The following is a 17,592-nucleotide window of genomic DNA, read 5'->3' on the forward strand; positions in this document are numbered from 1 at the left end:
TCCCCAAATCCGACCTCGGTAGGGGACACCAAACTACGGCTTGCAGAGAGTGACCTGCCAGGGGAGGCGCGGGGCCGCTCACCTGCCCCGGCGCGCGGCTCTCGCCCAGCCCCACCCCGTAGCCCACTCTGCCGGCCTCAACGTAGGCGAACGCAGCCCGGACCCCTCTGTCGGGGCTCTTTGTTCGCTGCCCCTCCGTGTTCCTGCTCTCCACCTTGCTCCGAGCAGCCCCCGCCAGCGCACTCGACCGACAGAAAAGTTGCTCCCGAGCTGTGGAGGGGCGTCATCGCCTCCTAGCAACGCTCCTAGCAACCGGGTAACATCTGCTCCCTCTGGTCCAATGCGAGCCGAGAACAGCTGCGCGCCCGCCTAGCGCTGCGAACCCGGAGTGAGAGGCGCTTCAGAGACTGGAGGGACGGACCTGCAGGAGCCAGGGCTGCCCGCCGAGCTGCAGTTGCCGCTGCTGCCGCTGTCAGCGCCCGACTGAAGAGTGACAGCCGCAAAAGCAGGAGTGAGCACCGAACCCCGCGCCTCTACCTAACAGGTGCATGCGCCGATCTGGTGAGTGGACCCAGCTCGCAAGGTATGTCTGGACTCCAGCCAGGTGCTTTCCTGCGAGGCTCGGAAGAGACTCCCTTCCTTGATGGGGAGGATAGGGACGTGCTCCGGGATCCCACCCCGCCCCCAGCCATTGAAGAGTGGCCAGCTGCTGGTCCCAAATGACCTGGTTTGATTTTTTAAATGTAAACCGTGGGGTTGGTTCTTGGGTGAAGATTCCCTGTCCATAGCTATTAGGCTAGTGTTCGGAAGTTTTCAGTTCTTGTTTTTCCGTTGACTTGGCTGCCTATGTCAGTCTAGGAGAGCTGGAAGCAGCAAGCGCCCATAGAGAGCCTGTGGTTAAAGCTCAAACGACATAGTGTAGTCTCGACTAATTGAATCAACACGTATTGATAGCAACATTCTTTTTAGGTCCTCTTCTGGAAAGGGTCCATTTGGCCAAGAGCAGCCTTTCACTGTTACTCAACCTTCTGAAAAGTAACCATAGTAACTCACCTCTCTTTTGATGGGATCCTCCTTATTGGCTGCCTATCTTCCTTTGGAAAGCGCATCTCTCTAAATATAGAAGATGATGAGATCCGTAAGCATACATTCATATAGAAAAGGTGCAGTTAAACACGGTCCTTTAAAGAAAAGCTGTCTTCAAAGAAAAAGTAGCATTTGGTGATTTCAATTCTTGTGAGAAAGAATGTGCATTCCAAAGAAAGACCGGCTTCTCTCTGTTTTAACTGCTGGTTGTTACTTTAGAGGGAATACTTCCTGAAATTATATAAAATCTGGCGTTAAAATTTAAGAATGATTCTGATTTTTTTAAAGAAAGAATCATCCTACCGATAATCTTCCAAAAATAATCTCCCACGTAAATAACTGGTAAGATGAGTTATTCAGTTATTTCTAAATTTCTTAGGATAGTTAAGATTCATTGTGTTTAAATTTAAATCTGGAGAACACTGAAGTGATTGTGTGTGTTTGAAGGTTTATCTGTCTATCTGGTCCAGACCAACCCCATCTCAAATATCTTAGATAGTATCCTCCTGCTGCAGGCTTTCTCCTGACTTGAGAACCAGTTCATGTCAGTGCAGTCCTGACTCGCCCGATGTTATTTGTGTCTGTCTCCTTGTTTCAAGATCTCAGGTAACCATTCATGAGCCTGAGGCTGTGAGAAATGCTTGCTGTGCAAAGGGGAACTCTCACCAGATTTTCTGAAGCTATTCTAGAAATACACTTTTCGGATTGATTCAGCGTTACCAGGTAATTGCTAGCTTAAAAGAAATTACTGTTAAAATATGTATCCAGAGAAATGAATGCTCATGTAGCATTACCATAACTTACAAGATCAATGTAAGGGATTGTTTATATAGATGGTTGCTGGGTAGAAGTCAATGGAGGTTTTCTGTAAAAAGGATATTTGTGGGCTGGCAGATTTTCCTCTCTAAGACCCATGTGAATAGGGTGGGCCAAATTAGTAGCCTGGCTCCAGGAACATGCCAAGCGGAAGCCTACTGAGCACACGAGTGCATGTTTGAATGAAGGAAGTGAAGAGAACTCTCCAAGTTGCAGAAAGAGATTATTGTGGTGTTTCAAATTTAATTTGCATAAGGTCATGATGATAGAAACCTATGAGGGTTCCACATTTTAAACTCAATTTTCAAGACTGAATGTGTCTTAAATGAGTGTTCAATCCTCCAGCATTATGTAGCTTTCACGTGTACTGTGCCCTTCCCATATAGGTAACCAGCCTAGAAAATTACAATCAAATTTATAAAAATATACCATGCTGCATTTTATCCCATTTCTTTCCTTCCTTTATAAAAATAAATGTTTCACAATTTTTATTCAGAAACCTATTTGAAAATTTTTTCTTGTCACTGGTACAGATTTATAAATACTCTGAGGCTTTAAGATTATTGGTCTCTATAGTCACTTATTTAAATATCTGTAGTTTAATAATTTTAAGCATTAAAAATTAGCATTTGAAGTGTCAAAAATGTTGGTTTTGTTAGCCCTTAGCACCATCCACCATTCTTCCTTCATCTATCATATACGGTGAGAAAAAACCCAATAATATTTAACGTCATCTGCCATGAGATGTGTACAGAGTTCCATTCATGCTATTAATCTGAGAAAAGTTTGAGTAAAGCAGCCACAATCATTGGTTCATGTAGATGCATTAGTTGTGTGATTAGTAATTTATACACAGCCTATCTCTTATGTCATATGCATACAAGTTGAAAAGTTGAAGATCATTCAATGCCCTTTAATTTATGTGAATCAGTTTGCCCTTTTGTTGAGACCACTGCCACAATGAAAAAGGCCAACAAAAGAGGTTCTTAAATTTTAATTTTGATTCTATCATAAATGTTTCATATGCAGAATATATCCTGTGCAACGTTGATAAACAGGTCTATTTGAAAAGTCATTCATCAGAAAAATTTATGGTGTTTAGCTTTGAATAAATAAAAATAAATCAAATGGTATACAAGTGCATTATAATATCCATTTTTTTCCTTTTTTTTTTTTTTGAGGTGGAGTTTCATTCTTGTTACCCAGGTTGGAGTGCAATGGCGCAATCTCGGCTCACCGCAACCTCCGCCTCCTGGGTTCAGGCAATTCTCCTGCCTCAGTCTCCTGAGTAGCTGGGATTACAGGCATGCGCCACCATGCCCAGCTAATTTTTTTTGTATTTTTAGTAGAGACGGGGTTTCACCATAGTGACCAGGATGATCTCGATCTCTTGACCTCGTGATCCACCCACCTCGGCCTCCCAAAGTGCTGGGATTACAGGTGTGAGCCACCGTGCCCGGCCAATATCCATCTTTAATCCTGGAGACAGTGGTGGTCCTAAGTTAGAGTGTGGCAAGAAAATCCACTTCTTTTTATTTAAGGATCTAGCCACCCTCATCAATTCGAACACCAGCTGCACTTGTTTATGTAATAGGTTATAAAGGGGGCATGCACTCAGGAGTATAAGATTTGGATAAGGCTGAGATAAAGCAGGTTAAAACTAAACCAAATTCTAATTTCAGTCTTTTTTACTCATATACTCTATTTGAAAGTTTTTAGGTATGTGTGAAAATCCTATGTTCAATTTTATGTCATATAAACTTCATGGAATTCAGAAGATGCCTTGATACACAGAGAGATGTTGAAAACTTTTATCGAGAAATTGAGACCCTTGTCTCCATACCTGGGCTCTCTACTGATGACTCAGGTCAGCTGGCATCCCAACAATAACTCTGAGCCAAGGAATCATCAGTTCAGATTGCTCTATTCCTCAAAGCAATATGTCTCAGAAACCTAGAAAAAGCTAAACTGCTAACTCTGAAGCAGAGATAGGAGTAAATTGACCGCAACCATTCAGCACTAAAGGAAGGATACCTTTGAGTTTTGGGAGGAGCCAGCCCTTGTCGATTCTTTTTTTCTTTTTAAGTTGTTTATCTAAATAGTGTTAATACATTAATGTTTACCCTTTGCAATCTAACGCAATTGTTTTTTATATTTTCCTTTTTCCTAATTAAATTTATACAAATAGGCTAATAACAGAACCATCCAATTTACTGCAGTAATTCTCAGCTGGAGAGAAGGGGTGGTGAAAGGGTATTACTGAAAAGCAGTAAGAGCTAAGCAGTGTCATACTCAATATTGTAAGATAGCCTTATATTTAGAAAACAAAAGAATGACAGAAAGTAAAGCGTAGCAAAAAGACTTTTGGTAGAAATACAAGAATTTTCTAAATATCAGTGGTGCTTAGAAGGACAGGAAGAACAAGTTTGAGGCTGGGAAGTCTGCTCTGCAGCTGTATTTCCGAGTGTATTTTATTTTTAAAGTGCATATGAAAAGGGAGCATGTGTAAAGAACAACAAGAAAAGTTGGAAATATTGTAAGGAGAGTCAAGACTCAAGAGCCTAGAACCTCAATTCTCTCCCCATGTGCTACTCGTTTTACTGCTTTATGGCTCATTTTCTCTCTCTCTAATGTGGGGGATGACTACAAGCTTAAGTCGATTTATTGAGCTTGAACATAACAGTTTCATGAAGCATCTATAGCTCTTTAAAAAACCTTTTATGTTCATGGGTACATGTGCAGGATTGTTACATGGGTGAATTTTGTCACTGGGGTTTGGGCTACAGATTATTTCACCATCCAGGTGAGGAGGTTTGTATCCTCACCCTCCTCCCTCAAGTAGGCCCCCCTGTGTTTGTTCTTTGTGTTCATGTGTACTCAATGTAACTCCCACTTATAATATAAATGAGAGCATGCAGCATTTGGCTTTCTGTTCATGTGTTAGTTCACTTAGGATAATGGCTTCCAGTTCCATCCATGTTGATGCAAAGGACATGATTTCATCCTTTTTTATGGCTGTGTAGTATGGCTGTGTGCCATACTATATGGAAGCACCTATAGCTCTTTAGAGAAAAGATACCCTGTGAATGAAAATTATTTCACCACTAGAGCAACTGCAGGTGAAACACAAATCAGGTACCATATGAGTGAGGGCAGAGAATCGCCCAACTCCAGGCAAATCCTTATGTGTTTTAAAGTGAGTAAAATTAATGATTAGTTCAGTCTTAAGTTTTTTACAGTCCTTCTGTGATAGCAGAAGCAACATTGGCCGGGATAGATGTTTTTGCTAATATACGCAAGCATAGAGTGGTGGTGGTGACATCACAGTGGAGGACAATGTGAGTGATACAGATCAGGTACTTTTAGAAAGGCCACTGTTATCCAAAGGTTAGGGATTAAAAGCCTTTTCTTTGAGTATCAGTCCTGAGTATTGCAGGAAGTTGTAATACCTCTCTAGCAGATCTCCAGGTATGGGTTTCTTGGAACCCATATACTGCAATCTGGTTCCAGGAAAACAATTTTTTTTTTTAAATTCATTTCTACTTTCCAAGGTAAAAGATGGGGTAAAAGGTAGCACCCTTCCTCAAAATTAGGAGTGCAGTTCTCGGCGGGGGGTGGAAAATCACAGTTTACCCAAGACAGGTCTCCTACATTTGGCCTCTATCATAAGCAGGGCCAGATCACGGCAGCAGTTGGCTTTGGTGCAGCATCTAAGGAAACCTAATGTGTTCTGTTTGGTTCAGAGACCATTACCACTGGAGCAGGATAGGCTTGTGGAACTGGTGGGGCTTTTCTCTACTATTCCATGCCTGTGCTTGGGGTTATCCCAAGGGACATGGATGCAATCTAATACCAGACAATGCTGCTAGTATCTTGAGAAACCTTCAATTCAGTGGCTCTCAGTATTCCTAGAAGTTCCTAAGAAAGTCTTCTAGGAGCTGCGATTTGTTGGTAATTCTAAACTGCCAGTAAAGCCAATATTGTGCTTGGGGTGGATGATAAATCTGAAGAAACAGATTGCTCCATTGATTCAGAGATAAAACCTGGCTCTGAGTTCTGCTACCATAAAGCATATTATCCAAAAAGGTGCTAGGCAAGGGGGTTATGAGAGAGAAGAAAGATGGCTGATGGAATATTGTTAAACATCAGTGGAGCCAAAGGTCTCCAGAAGGCATAGCATTATAGCCTTGCACTTATCTACCTTCTTGAATACACTCATGAATCCTTTATGCAACCCATGCTTAGCACTAAAGAGAGGATCAATGTCTTAGGTATAATATAATGCTGCTGAACAGGATATGTACTTATTTCAAAATGAAGTCACTGTAATAATAATATGTAACAGTTATTGAGCAGGCATTATGAGCACATGTGACAGGCACTAACTGCTTTTTAAACACCATCTCTTCTAATTCCTGTAAAACTCAATGAGTTTGATATTGTTCCCCTGTTTGACAGATAAAGAAAACTTAGGCTCTTTGAGGTTAAATATCTTGCCCAAATTCAGTAAGCAAATAAACTGTAAAGCTGGTATTTGAACTAATGCTGTCAGACAGAACTAGAAGGTTATGCTGAAGGATTTTAAACCATGCAGCAAGACTGCAGAATATGGTTAGCAGGGACAGATGGGGTAACTCTTTCTAAAAACTGTGGTCATGGTCCTTAAGGAAATATCTCCAGTAGCTTTGCCACCAGCAAAGCATTATTTAGATAGACAGGGACAATTGTACTTTTTAAGGCTTGTGCTAAGCTAACATATTACAAAGAAAAATCAGTAAGAGATTGTGAAGCTGACATGCATGATTTATCTGCAACACAAGTCAGTTGTTGATCTGAGATAGAATCCACCTTCTTTCTCCTCATTGATCAGCCTCCACCCCTTCTGTCTGTGGGTAAGATGTACACATCTAATAGGATGGTTTCAACTCTGTTTTTGCAATGTTTTGATTTAAATGTCTTGGGGAGAAATGAAAACCAAACTAAAATTAAGATATATTGAACTCATCACTTCTTCACCATGTCTCCAGCTTTTCAGTCTTGGACAAAGAATGGATTACTTAGACAGGAGTTGTTCTTTTTACTGTGGTCTGTTATCTCAAAGTGTTTGTAAATTAATTTGCTGATGTTTCCTTAATGTACTGTCCCTGGGCCACGTACCAAATGAAATCACTTGTACGATAATAGGATTTTAGTTTTCTGGAGGCAGAAACAGAACAATAAGAAAGAGCATTTGAGCAATCATTTGTAATTACATTTTAAACATTTATTTAAAGAATTATATATAAATTATATTGCTAGAGCTCTAATGACAGGAATGGTCACTCTGTTCTATAACTTGAAATTTGTTGCTTATTGATGTTTTATACTACCAGAGATGCTGAGCCTAGCACAGATATTTTATGTGCCCAGAGGATATAGCATTAGAAACAGCTTGAATATTCAAGCCAGCATTAGCCATTTCACTTTCAGAGATAAATTTAGGCTCAGTCTAATTCAGTTTTGTAATTTACATACTGTTCTGAGAGCTCAGAACACTCAGAATATGAAGACATAAAGTCATTTCATTTTTTTCTTGTCTATTTCATCACCTTTATTTGAATAATAGGCTGGGTTGAGTTTGGCCTTTTAGTTGCAGGAGAATGATAACAGATTTACACATGTTTACTGAATCAGAACAACGAAACTTCTGTGGATAGTCAGATCAGCTTTAATGAATTATCCAGATGATAACCTGTATGTTTCAAAAAACTTTTACCCCTCCTTCACCCAAATTACATGACCAGTGTTAATACATTTGGAGTTGTTATAGAATCCATACTACATTTTTTTTCAGCTTCACCATTTGCAATATCTTCTTACAGTTTTTTAACTGTCTGATTATAACCTAGTATCTTTGGGAGACAGGGTGGTGGAGTCTTTGAGTCAGACATAGGAGGCCAGGCTAGGCTTTGCTTCTATGTGGTAGATTTGTGACTATTGGCACTAATAAGGTTTACGATTTGATTGAGTGTTTACTATATGCTAGGCACAGTGCCAGTCACTTTTTATGAATTATTTCAATGATCCTTTGAGCCAGTGTTATTTCTATCCTTACTTTATAAATGAGATTTCTAGAGAGTTTATGTAATTTGCTTAAAGTCACACAAATAAGAAGCAGCAGAGCTGGAATTCAGACCATTTCCATCTGACTTCAAAACCCAAACTCATAGCCACATACCAGAGTGTAAATTACTGAAGTCTTCTGGGCTGTATTTTTCTCATCTGGACACTGAGGAGGCTGAACCAGGTGACAGATACATAGTTATCAGCTCTGAATTTTTTGATTTCTAATCCAGCCAAGCAAACAGATGTAGTAACTTATGTTTGCTATATATTTTAACCTAAAAGTGGCTAGAACCATCTTCCAAAATTGATACTGAAAACATTTCAAATAGCTAAACAGCTTGTGAAAAGGTAATTGTCAAGCTGATACCAGCTGTGAAGGCTTTTTAGCATTTTAACAACCCATGGGGGTATTTTTTAAGAACAATAAACTAAGTGGCTAAATGTGTTGCCCACGGAGGAGCTGAGGCTCAAATCTAGAATTCCTGAGAATTTTCTCTGCATTTCAGGATCTGATGCATTCAGTGTCTTAGGCTAACTGCTTGACAATAGGCAGACAATCTTTATGAAACTTGGAATCACTTGATATGATGTTTTTTGGTCTTGATCTGTTAAATCAGAATATCTTCCCTGGAGGTACACTTGGGAGCCAGAATTATAAGTTTCTTTGACATTTGATTCTCTAATCTGCCACCTGTCCTCCCTTGTATCACTCGTTAAAAGATTGTTAATTGGTCATAAATGCTGTAGACATTGCATTACATTGGAATTAAAAATGAGAAGATATTTTTAAAAGATACATATAAGAAAGTCATGTTTAGGGCTGGGCACGGTGGCTCAAGCCTGTAATCCCAGCACTTTGGCATGCTGAGGTGGGTGGATCACGAGGTCAAGAGATCGAGACCATCCTGGTCAACATGGTGAAACCCCGTCTCTACTAAAAATACAAAAAATTAGCTGGGCATGGTGGCACATGCCTGTAATCCCAGCTACTCAGGAGGCTGAGGCAGGAGAATTGCCTGAACCCAGGAGGCGGAGGTTGCGGTGAGCCGAGATCGCGCCATTGCACTCCAGCCTGGTTAACAAGAACAAAACTCTGTCTAAAAAAAAAAAAAGAAAGTCATGTTTGCTTATGATAGTTACTCTTGTTACTCTTCTCATTTTCTAGTCTTTCTTCACTGTCACCTACACTATAGTACTTCATTAGACCTTGTTAAAAACAATTAGTGACCTGCCCAGCTGTAATGCTAATAATAGCCATTGATGTGTCTTAATGTAAACCCAGGAAAGTGACTTAATTCTTTACTATTTAGTTAAAATGCAGTCTGGCTTTGTTCATAAGGCTAAAGCATCTAAGCCAATGTAGGGAAGCAATAGCAACAACAACAATCAAGCGAATGGCCTGCATTCTGATGATACAGCAATCAGCTGATTGACTGAACGTTCTGTTCTTCACTTGTTGCCATAGCGCTACTACTACACCTGCTGAATGCTGCAACCTAGAGGCTCTCGAGATGCAATCCCAGAACAGCAGCATCAGCATAACCTGGAAATTTGTTAGGAATGCAAATTCACTGCTCCTAGCCCAGATTTATTGAATTAGAAACTCTGGGGGTGGGACCCAGCAATTTGGTTTAACATATGCTCACGATAATTCTGATGCTCACTAATATTTGAAAACTGCCATTACATCAATTAGTTAAACAGTTTAAAAAGAAGTAAGTGCAAGTAATTGTCACACGGGATAACTCAAAGCTTCACCTAATTATTTGATTAAATTCTTCAAAAATTTACCAAAGAAAATGCAGTTTACTAACAAACAGCCCCTTAGAAAACTAGGTTCAGTGATGCTTTCTTTGTTTTCTCTACATCAGTTTTGTTATTATTTCCTAACCTTTTGATATCAGTGAAAACTCTTATGTAAGCTGAATTTGCTTATTGAATTCAGGGATTGTGTGTGTATAGTAGCAACTATTGCCTTTGCCTCAGTTCATTTGTGAATTAGCATGACATATTCATTTCTTCTAAGATCACATACCCCTTGTGTTTTAAAATTCTTCATTCCCTTAACAAACCATAAAAACTCTAAGTTAAGACTCTCTTGGGTTAAGAATCCACGGTGATGCCAGTGAAAATAAGGAATGCCTGGGAGTGATTTTATAGCTTTTCTTACTGATTGGGGAAAATCCTCTGGCTACAGAAAGTTGCAGGAAGCTTTTATAGCTCAGATGCCACTGAGTTGGAGGACAAACTAGAAAAGGCAAATTCTTGAACACATTTTAAATATTTAAGCTTAGAAAAAAATAAGATTTTATAGGAAAAACCATCAAATGTCTTGCTGTAGATTTATTTAACACATAAATTATTCATTATTTTGTGAACTAAATGGTTTCAACATATAGACATATTTGAGGGTGTGTATTAAGGATAAAATAAATTATGTTTAAAAATGAACTTTCTTTTTGGCCTGGTTTCCTGAGGTTGAATGAGTATTGAACTGGACTCAATTTGTTCTCTAAATTCATTCAATGCTTTCTCTAGGAAGCTGCTTGTCTTTAGCTTTTAATGTAGATCTTGCCTCCTTTTTGTGATATGAGTGCCACCTAGAGTACACTCTAGGAACTCCCTTAAGCACTATAAACGATTACTGAAAAATGGCTTTTAGAACTCCATCCTTTCTTAAACAAGTCAGAACCTCCGTAGCAATAGTATTTTAAAGGAGAAAGCAAAGATCTTCACTTTCAGTAATATAACAAGGTCAAGTTTGCCAGTCAGAACGTTACCTAGATCTTCCATTTACTTATAACATCTGTTAAACCATGTGTTAGGACGATGGCTATACCATATCATAGAGTGTTTTGTTTATAGATAGATACAGTGTTATTTCTTTAAAGTGTAATTGGGCTACCAACTATTTTATGCCAATTTGATTCCCTTAGTAGCACTAAATATCCTCTCTATATTAGGCAGTTTAACTAAAAAATGATGAAAATTTTCTTATCTCCTATTACATTCCATTTTAAATTTGGGTGTGTTTTGATATAAAATGGCATGAAATAAAATAGCATATTGGTGTTTAACTTCTGAGGGGCCGCATAAGGAAGTAAACGTAAGTACCCTATCTGGAATGTCTATTTTGGGTCTGAATAATGGTTTTTTAGTGTCTGCAGGCTTTTCAATCACAGGGCAATTGGCACTGCTTTACCACATTGAAGGGAGAATACCAATTTCTGGGATCACAAGTTTATTTTTACAGATAAAATGTATATTATAAAGTCCTATTTGCCACAATAAAATATGACCTTTTCCCAATTATTTTATTTGTTTAGCTTATCCAACAAAAGTATTAACATAAACATTAACAACGTCGAAAGTAGCCTACTTTAAGAGAAAATATGCAGAAGAAGAAGATTTACATCAAGATTACCATGGGTATTTTCCAAAAGTAAGGGTTTACTTATTATTTTTTAATTTTTATAAATGTTGTCAACAGTAAAAAACCATAGTTTTTGTTTTTCTAAATATAGATTTAATGATCGTGTTTGCTTTCCAGCACCTGATATTGCCTGAGGACAGAACTTGCATTCTCAAACTTTCTCTGGAGAAGCTCAGGTTTCTTGAAGACCCAGAAACCTACTTAAGAAGGTCTGTGTTAATTAACAATTTGCTGAGGAAGATACATCTAGAGACGGAGAAAGAGAGCTATGAATACTTTAAAGAAGCTCCCTGTTATAAGACTGCATATTCTGATACAAGAAAACGGCTGAAGTTTATGGTACAGGAATGCTGTTCTCAGTCTCTCTATTATGAAGAGCTGCATTCATATCATATTGTGCCTTATGCTTCGGAGAATGCCATTTACGAAATGGGCTACACTAGCAGCCACTTGGAGCAAAATTCTCAGTTGCTTATTTATAAAATGAATTAAAGTAACTGTTAAGTTCATTGATACTTTGTTTCTAAATGCCTGAACTGTTTATAGTGAAGATGTTAATATAAGGCACTCATTATCAGTGCACTTGATATCAAAGATGAGATGCATGCTGAATGGGTTGGAGAGAACAATGGTTATATTACTCAGCAGTCCTTAGAATCATCACATTGAATAGAAAAAAATGTTCACATATTATAAAGCAGTGAATTAGTGCTTTAGAAGCAAAGATTTTTTTTTTTTTTGAAACATAAGATGTGTAGGAAGGGACCTACGTTAAACTATTATACAGATTAAATAATGTTCTTTTATGTCCCTATTTCCAAATTCTGCCACTCTTACTGGAAAGTAATGAGAGTAACAGATTAAATTGATAAGGCCATGTCCCTGAGGATGCAGGGTTTGATTTTCTGTAAGTGACATGAAGAAGGGTTGGTTCTTTCTGAAGTGCTTTGACTTTTCAAGCATTGTGCCAAATAATAGTTTGACACTGTTCTCCTTTTACCATTAGTAGCAATTCAAGTTGGGGCAAACACACTGCAAATACACTGCTGAATGTAACAACAAGATTACTCCAAACTGATTCATTTTACTATTTTGCGGGGAGGGCTTAGACTTTTCTCTTTAAAAGTGAAATTTAATAAAATAGCCTTGCAGAAAGGTTTATCTGTAAGTTCTACAGGTTGGTTAAATTTTGTGGTGGGCCTTTATTTAGGAGTTTAAATTTTATTTATTTAATTTTTTATAGGCTGTGGCGCTCAGGAAAAGGGTAGGCAGGTAAAATTGGTTTTTAATGAGTTGATAATTTTTTAGAAACCTTATCTGCAAAAATTAATGAGAACAACAAATTCCACATGATGTTATTTCTTCATCTAGCTAAGAGTACATTTAAGGCTGCCTGGATGAAACTTTGCACTGATTTTTGTATAGTAGTCGATCAGTCACTATTTGACAAATTGTTTCAGAATGAATATGGTGGTGAAGTTTAGATAAGTCACTATGTTCTGCAGTTTGACAGATAATTATTTAACAAGTTGGATAGATTCATGAAATTATTTGAAGTGGTTCATAATGTTCTTTCATGTTTGAGAGAGATGTGTGATTTCAGTGTCTGAAGTTTTGTCCTCTGGAGCATATCATTTAAAGAAGTGTCATTAACTGATAAAACAGAGTGGAAAAACTAGGTGCCAAAGGTGTATTTAAGAAAATACCAAAGATTCAAAGATGAGCATTAGGAAGACTATGGTAGTGAAGGTAAGAATCTAAAGTAAGGATTGCACAGGACATAGAAGAGCATTGTTAAAGGGGTTTGGGATGATTTGCTCACTAATATGTTTTTGGAACACTTTATACATAATAATGATAATCAAGGGTACTGCTTAAAATGAAGATACTACAGACCTTCAGGAATCATAGGCCTTTGAAAAAAATCTATGTATGGTAACTTGTCCACAAAGTATCTTCCCTAGGTGGATGCCAACTTGTAACCAAGAAGACCTTCTTCTATTCAAGAGAAATTTTCTTTTAGTTTTGATTCAATGCTTGGTCCCTCTAATTAATCACTGGGGTGAGTAATAGAATTCAGTTAGTATAAAGAATATTGGTTCCCTAAGTAGCCTGGATTGTTGAAGACCACATAGATCTATTATTGATAAGACTGTGAGGCTTACGTTTAATTACTCAATCACAATTAGAAAGAAATGCTTTTAAAGAAACTAAAAAATTATAATTTAGGTTAATTTTTAAAGGCAATTTAGTATAACTGATGAGATAGCTTTGAAATACAGATTTAAATGTTTAAAAATTAATCTGAGGGAAAGATTTGGTATCAGAGTTTCAAAACTTTTATTTCACTGCTTATAAAATACTTTACAGAATACTTAAAAATAAGATTTTATTTGAAAAACTCCAAATGTGGTGGGATAATTAATTACACCATTATATAGTTTTAAAGGTAGAGTTAGCTTTCTAATACTTTAAAATATTTTCTCAAATGAACATCGACTTACAATGTCTATAAGTAAAAGACATCAATGCTAATAGATATGACTTACAAAAATGCCACATATCAAAAGTTATTGAGGTTTAAAATACATAAACTTTGGCACAGAGAAGACTGGAAGAGGAAAAAACATCAAAAAAGTACAACATTGCAGTATTTATTGTATTTAAGAAATCTTAAAGTGAGAACTCTTGAGCAGTGAACAGTGACAGATGTAAAAACCTGTTGTATTTGATGATGTCACTGAGTTTTCTGATCTATACATTCATATACTGAGAAGGAACTGTCTTAAAAAGCAGTGATTTTTTTTTTTTAGTTTAAATTCTGGGATACATGTGCGGAGCGTGCAGGTTTGCTACTTAGGTATACACTTGCCATGGTGGTTTGCTGCACCCATCAACCCATCATCTACACTAGGTATTTCTCCTAATGCTGTCCCTCCCCAGTATAGTTGTTAATATGCTTTTTTAAAAAAGGTGTCTCTCTCAAAACAGGTAATTAAAAAAATATCTTGTAGAGCATTTAATTATTTTTCCCGATAAACAACTCATAGATAAGGGGTTAACTAATGTTTTCTTGGAAAATTTATATGTAAACTGTGTAAACTTAACCTGAGTTAACCAATAGACGACTGGGGTTTTACCATGGCAAACTGTTATATAGGGAGACCCATATACAGGCTTGTTTTGCTGACTACCCAGCATGGTCTATTATAGGAGATGCAAAAGGTGGAAGACCACTTACAACTTTTTTTTTTTAATCTGGACATCCATTCTCTGGTGACAAGAGCCATCCTTATGATAAGGAAGATAAGATAGAAAACAGAGAGCCTTTGGTAATGTTGATTTTTCTCGTGGAAATGTTGATTTTTTGTGGGTGCCCAACTAGCCTGAAGGTCAAGTAAAGAAGAACGCAAAAATGGTAGAAGAGGAAAAATGAAGGAAAGATGATAAAGGGTAGGGCCAGAGAAATAAAAAGTAGGATTAGTAAGTGAAAGAAAAAGTTGTTTCATTGTGGGTATGTGTTGGGGGTGTTCTTGCAATGTATTGATCCTTTCTTTCATTCACCTGTGATGCTTAAGACTAGATTCTCTTCAGCATATCTACTATTTGCAACGTGGTACTACTGTAAAATAGCCCTGAAACTGAGCTCTTTGGGTGGATAAACAAAGGAAAAATGGAAAATAATTAAGATGAGGGAAAGACTAAAGCATAAGTCTGTGTATAAATGGATAAGCTCAAATGCAATATCTGGTTTCAATGTAACACCCAAGATTTAACAAACTCAATACTAGGAGACTTGAGAATAAGTGCAATTTACCACCATTTATTGAGCGGCTATTATGAGCCAGGCACTGTGCTAGGGCTGGGGATACATAAGTGAAAGATGTATGGTCCCAGAACTCAAGATTGTTTGGTTTTGTTTTACCAAATCCAAATGCAGTACCTGCATTTCCCTTTTCCAAACTGAGATGGTTATCAAACATGTCTTTCAAAAAGTGTTTGTAGGTGAGAAGATGCATAAGGCGAAGGAAAGTTTCCCTGATCCAGATCTTAGATGGAAAGAAGAGGATACATTTTGCTTTGCAGCATATTAGTTGTTGGCAAAAAGCCACTGTTGCCTAGGGGAAGTGTGGCTGGCCTTAGCACATCCCTGGGGCGTATCTGTGGGTGTGGTAGGGAGACAAATCAAGTAGGGAACAATTCCTTCTCCCCTTACCTCTCTAGTTTCCATGTTCTTTTATGGGACAAATTGGGTTAATATTAAGTTAAGGAAATCATTATAGGAGAAAGAGAATCAATACTTCACAGCCTGAGAGTTGTGTATGTTGTGTGCCAGGTCAGAGGGGCAACCTTCTTTAATTTGCCTTGTGCTGGTGAATTGCTTGAATGAACTTTGGTTATTTCTTAACACCAGGTACTGGAGCCATCTTCCTTCCCGCCCTCTGGTTTCCTCTTTAAATCACAGCCTGACCCCGGTCTTTATAGTGCATTTTAAGTGGGAGTTATAGTTCTATTCTTCACCCACACCTTGCTCCCTAGCATTGATACTTAGAGGAAAGTAACACTTTGCAGTACTGGCTTAACTTTTATGGGAAAGTTTCTGGAGTATATCAAATAAGAATTCATCATAGTAACATGGTTGTTACTGGCTGTAAAAAATTCTGTTTGAAACTATTGTACTTAGTTATTAAATAATTGTTTACTAAGGCAATCTTCATGTTTCTGGAAATCGGTGTAATAGTTAACAGTTGTATGTGTCCCACAAAAGAAACTACTTAGGTTAGAAGCAATGGAAAGTTGTGTATAATTAATTCAGTCAGGTCCTGTAACATATGGCATTTTAACTTACATGTTCTCTTTCTCAGCCTTCGTTACTATACAGCAGCAACAAGATAAACTTCAAGTTTTTTGTTTCTTTATTAAGTGGACCATGTCTAAAAGTTGTTACATTCCAGGTTGAACATTATGGACAATATTTCTCTATTAAAGTAGTTTTGTATCTCTCAAGGATTATGCTTTAGGGTTGGGTGGATTAAAAACATTACATTAGTGCTTCCTGAGCATACAAGTCACTAGGGATCAAGCGAAGATACAGATTCCTTTTAGTAGGTTTGGGATGGGGAATGAGGGTCTTCATCTCTCAAATCTCCCTGGTGATGTGGATGCTGCCAATCCATGGATCACACTTTGAGTCGGAAGATTCTACATCATTTGAGAAATATGAATACTGAAGCCTACACTCTTAAACTTTCAGAGATTCTGTGCTCATGTCTGTGTTCTATAGAAATATTTTTCTTTAAAGAAATAAAACGCCACTTTGGGAGGGCGAGGCGGGTGGATCACGAGGTCAAGAGATCAAGACCATCCTGGCCAACGTGGTGAAACCCTGTCTCTACTATATCCAAAAATATTCGCCGGGCATGGTGGAACATGCCTGTAATCCCAGCTGCTTGGAGGCTGAGACAGGAGAATTGTTTGAACCCAGGAGGCGGAGGTTGTGGTGAGCCGAGAATGCGCCATTGCACTCCAGCCTGGGTAACAAGAGCGAAACTCCGTCTCAAAAAAAAAAAAAAAAAAGAAAGAAAGAAAGAAAAAAGAAAAGAAATAAAACGCATAAAGCAAAATCAGAAAACCATAACACTGGTTTTCTAAATTTGCCACAAATACTATAATACTCTACAGAATAAAATGCAAAGACAATTATTCCTCTTGCAGGTTTTCTCTATTCCAAGTGCAGAAAAGGAACATGGGTAGAGTCATGTACCATTCTTACCAGTCAGGAGATGACACATGGTACATTTCTCTTCTTGATTTTCCCCTTGATTATACTCACATAAGGAAGCACCATTTGGTAACAAGGATGAAATTCTGTTCATAGGTAACGAGAATTGGCAGTTTCTTGCTTGGCAACATCTGAGACAACCTTCCCAAAGCATTCTACATTAGATTCAGAATTTTGGGTAGCTGCATAAGCTGAGGATTTTGGAAAACCTAAGCTGGAAATGGTACCTGGATCTGTATTTTCTTGTCTTGAATTCCTTTTTTGAGCTTTATTCTGTGAGAGATCCTTCCCCTGAAGTGAATTTTCTATTCTTCCTCAGTTGCTGGGGTCTCAGTAAGGGGTGGAGGATTGGTGTAAATGAGAGTCACAT

At 38.0% G+C, this 17,592-nt stretch overlaps 1 long non-coding RNA gene across 1 annotated transcript; it reads left to right on the forward strand.

Annotated features, from left to right (window-relative positions):
• Nucleotides 1-402: 402 nt before the first annotated feature.
• Nucleotides 403-14,856, forward strand: LOC144577422 (uncharacterized). The gene is made up of 4 exons (XR_013521248.1): nucleotides 403-561; nucleotides 1,686-1,809; nucleotides 11,334-11,449; nucleotides 11,558-14,856. It is a non-coding gene; the product is annotated as an uncharacterized LOC144577422 (long non-coding RNA).
• The last annotated feature ends 2,736 nt before the right edge of the window (nucleotides 14,857-17,592 follow it).

The sequence above is a fragment of the Callithrix jacchus genome, chromosome 8 (assembly GCF_049354715.1).
Source record: "Callithrix jacchus isolate 240 chromosome 8, calJac240_pri, whole genome shotgun sequence".
Lineage (NCBI taxonomy): Eukaryota > Metazoa > Chordata > Mammalia > Primates > Cebidae > Callithrix > Callithrix jacchus.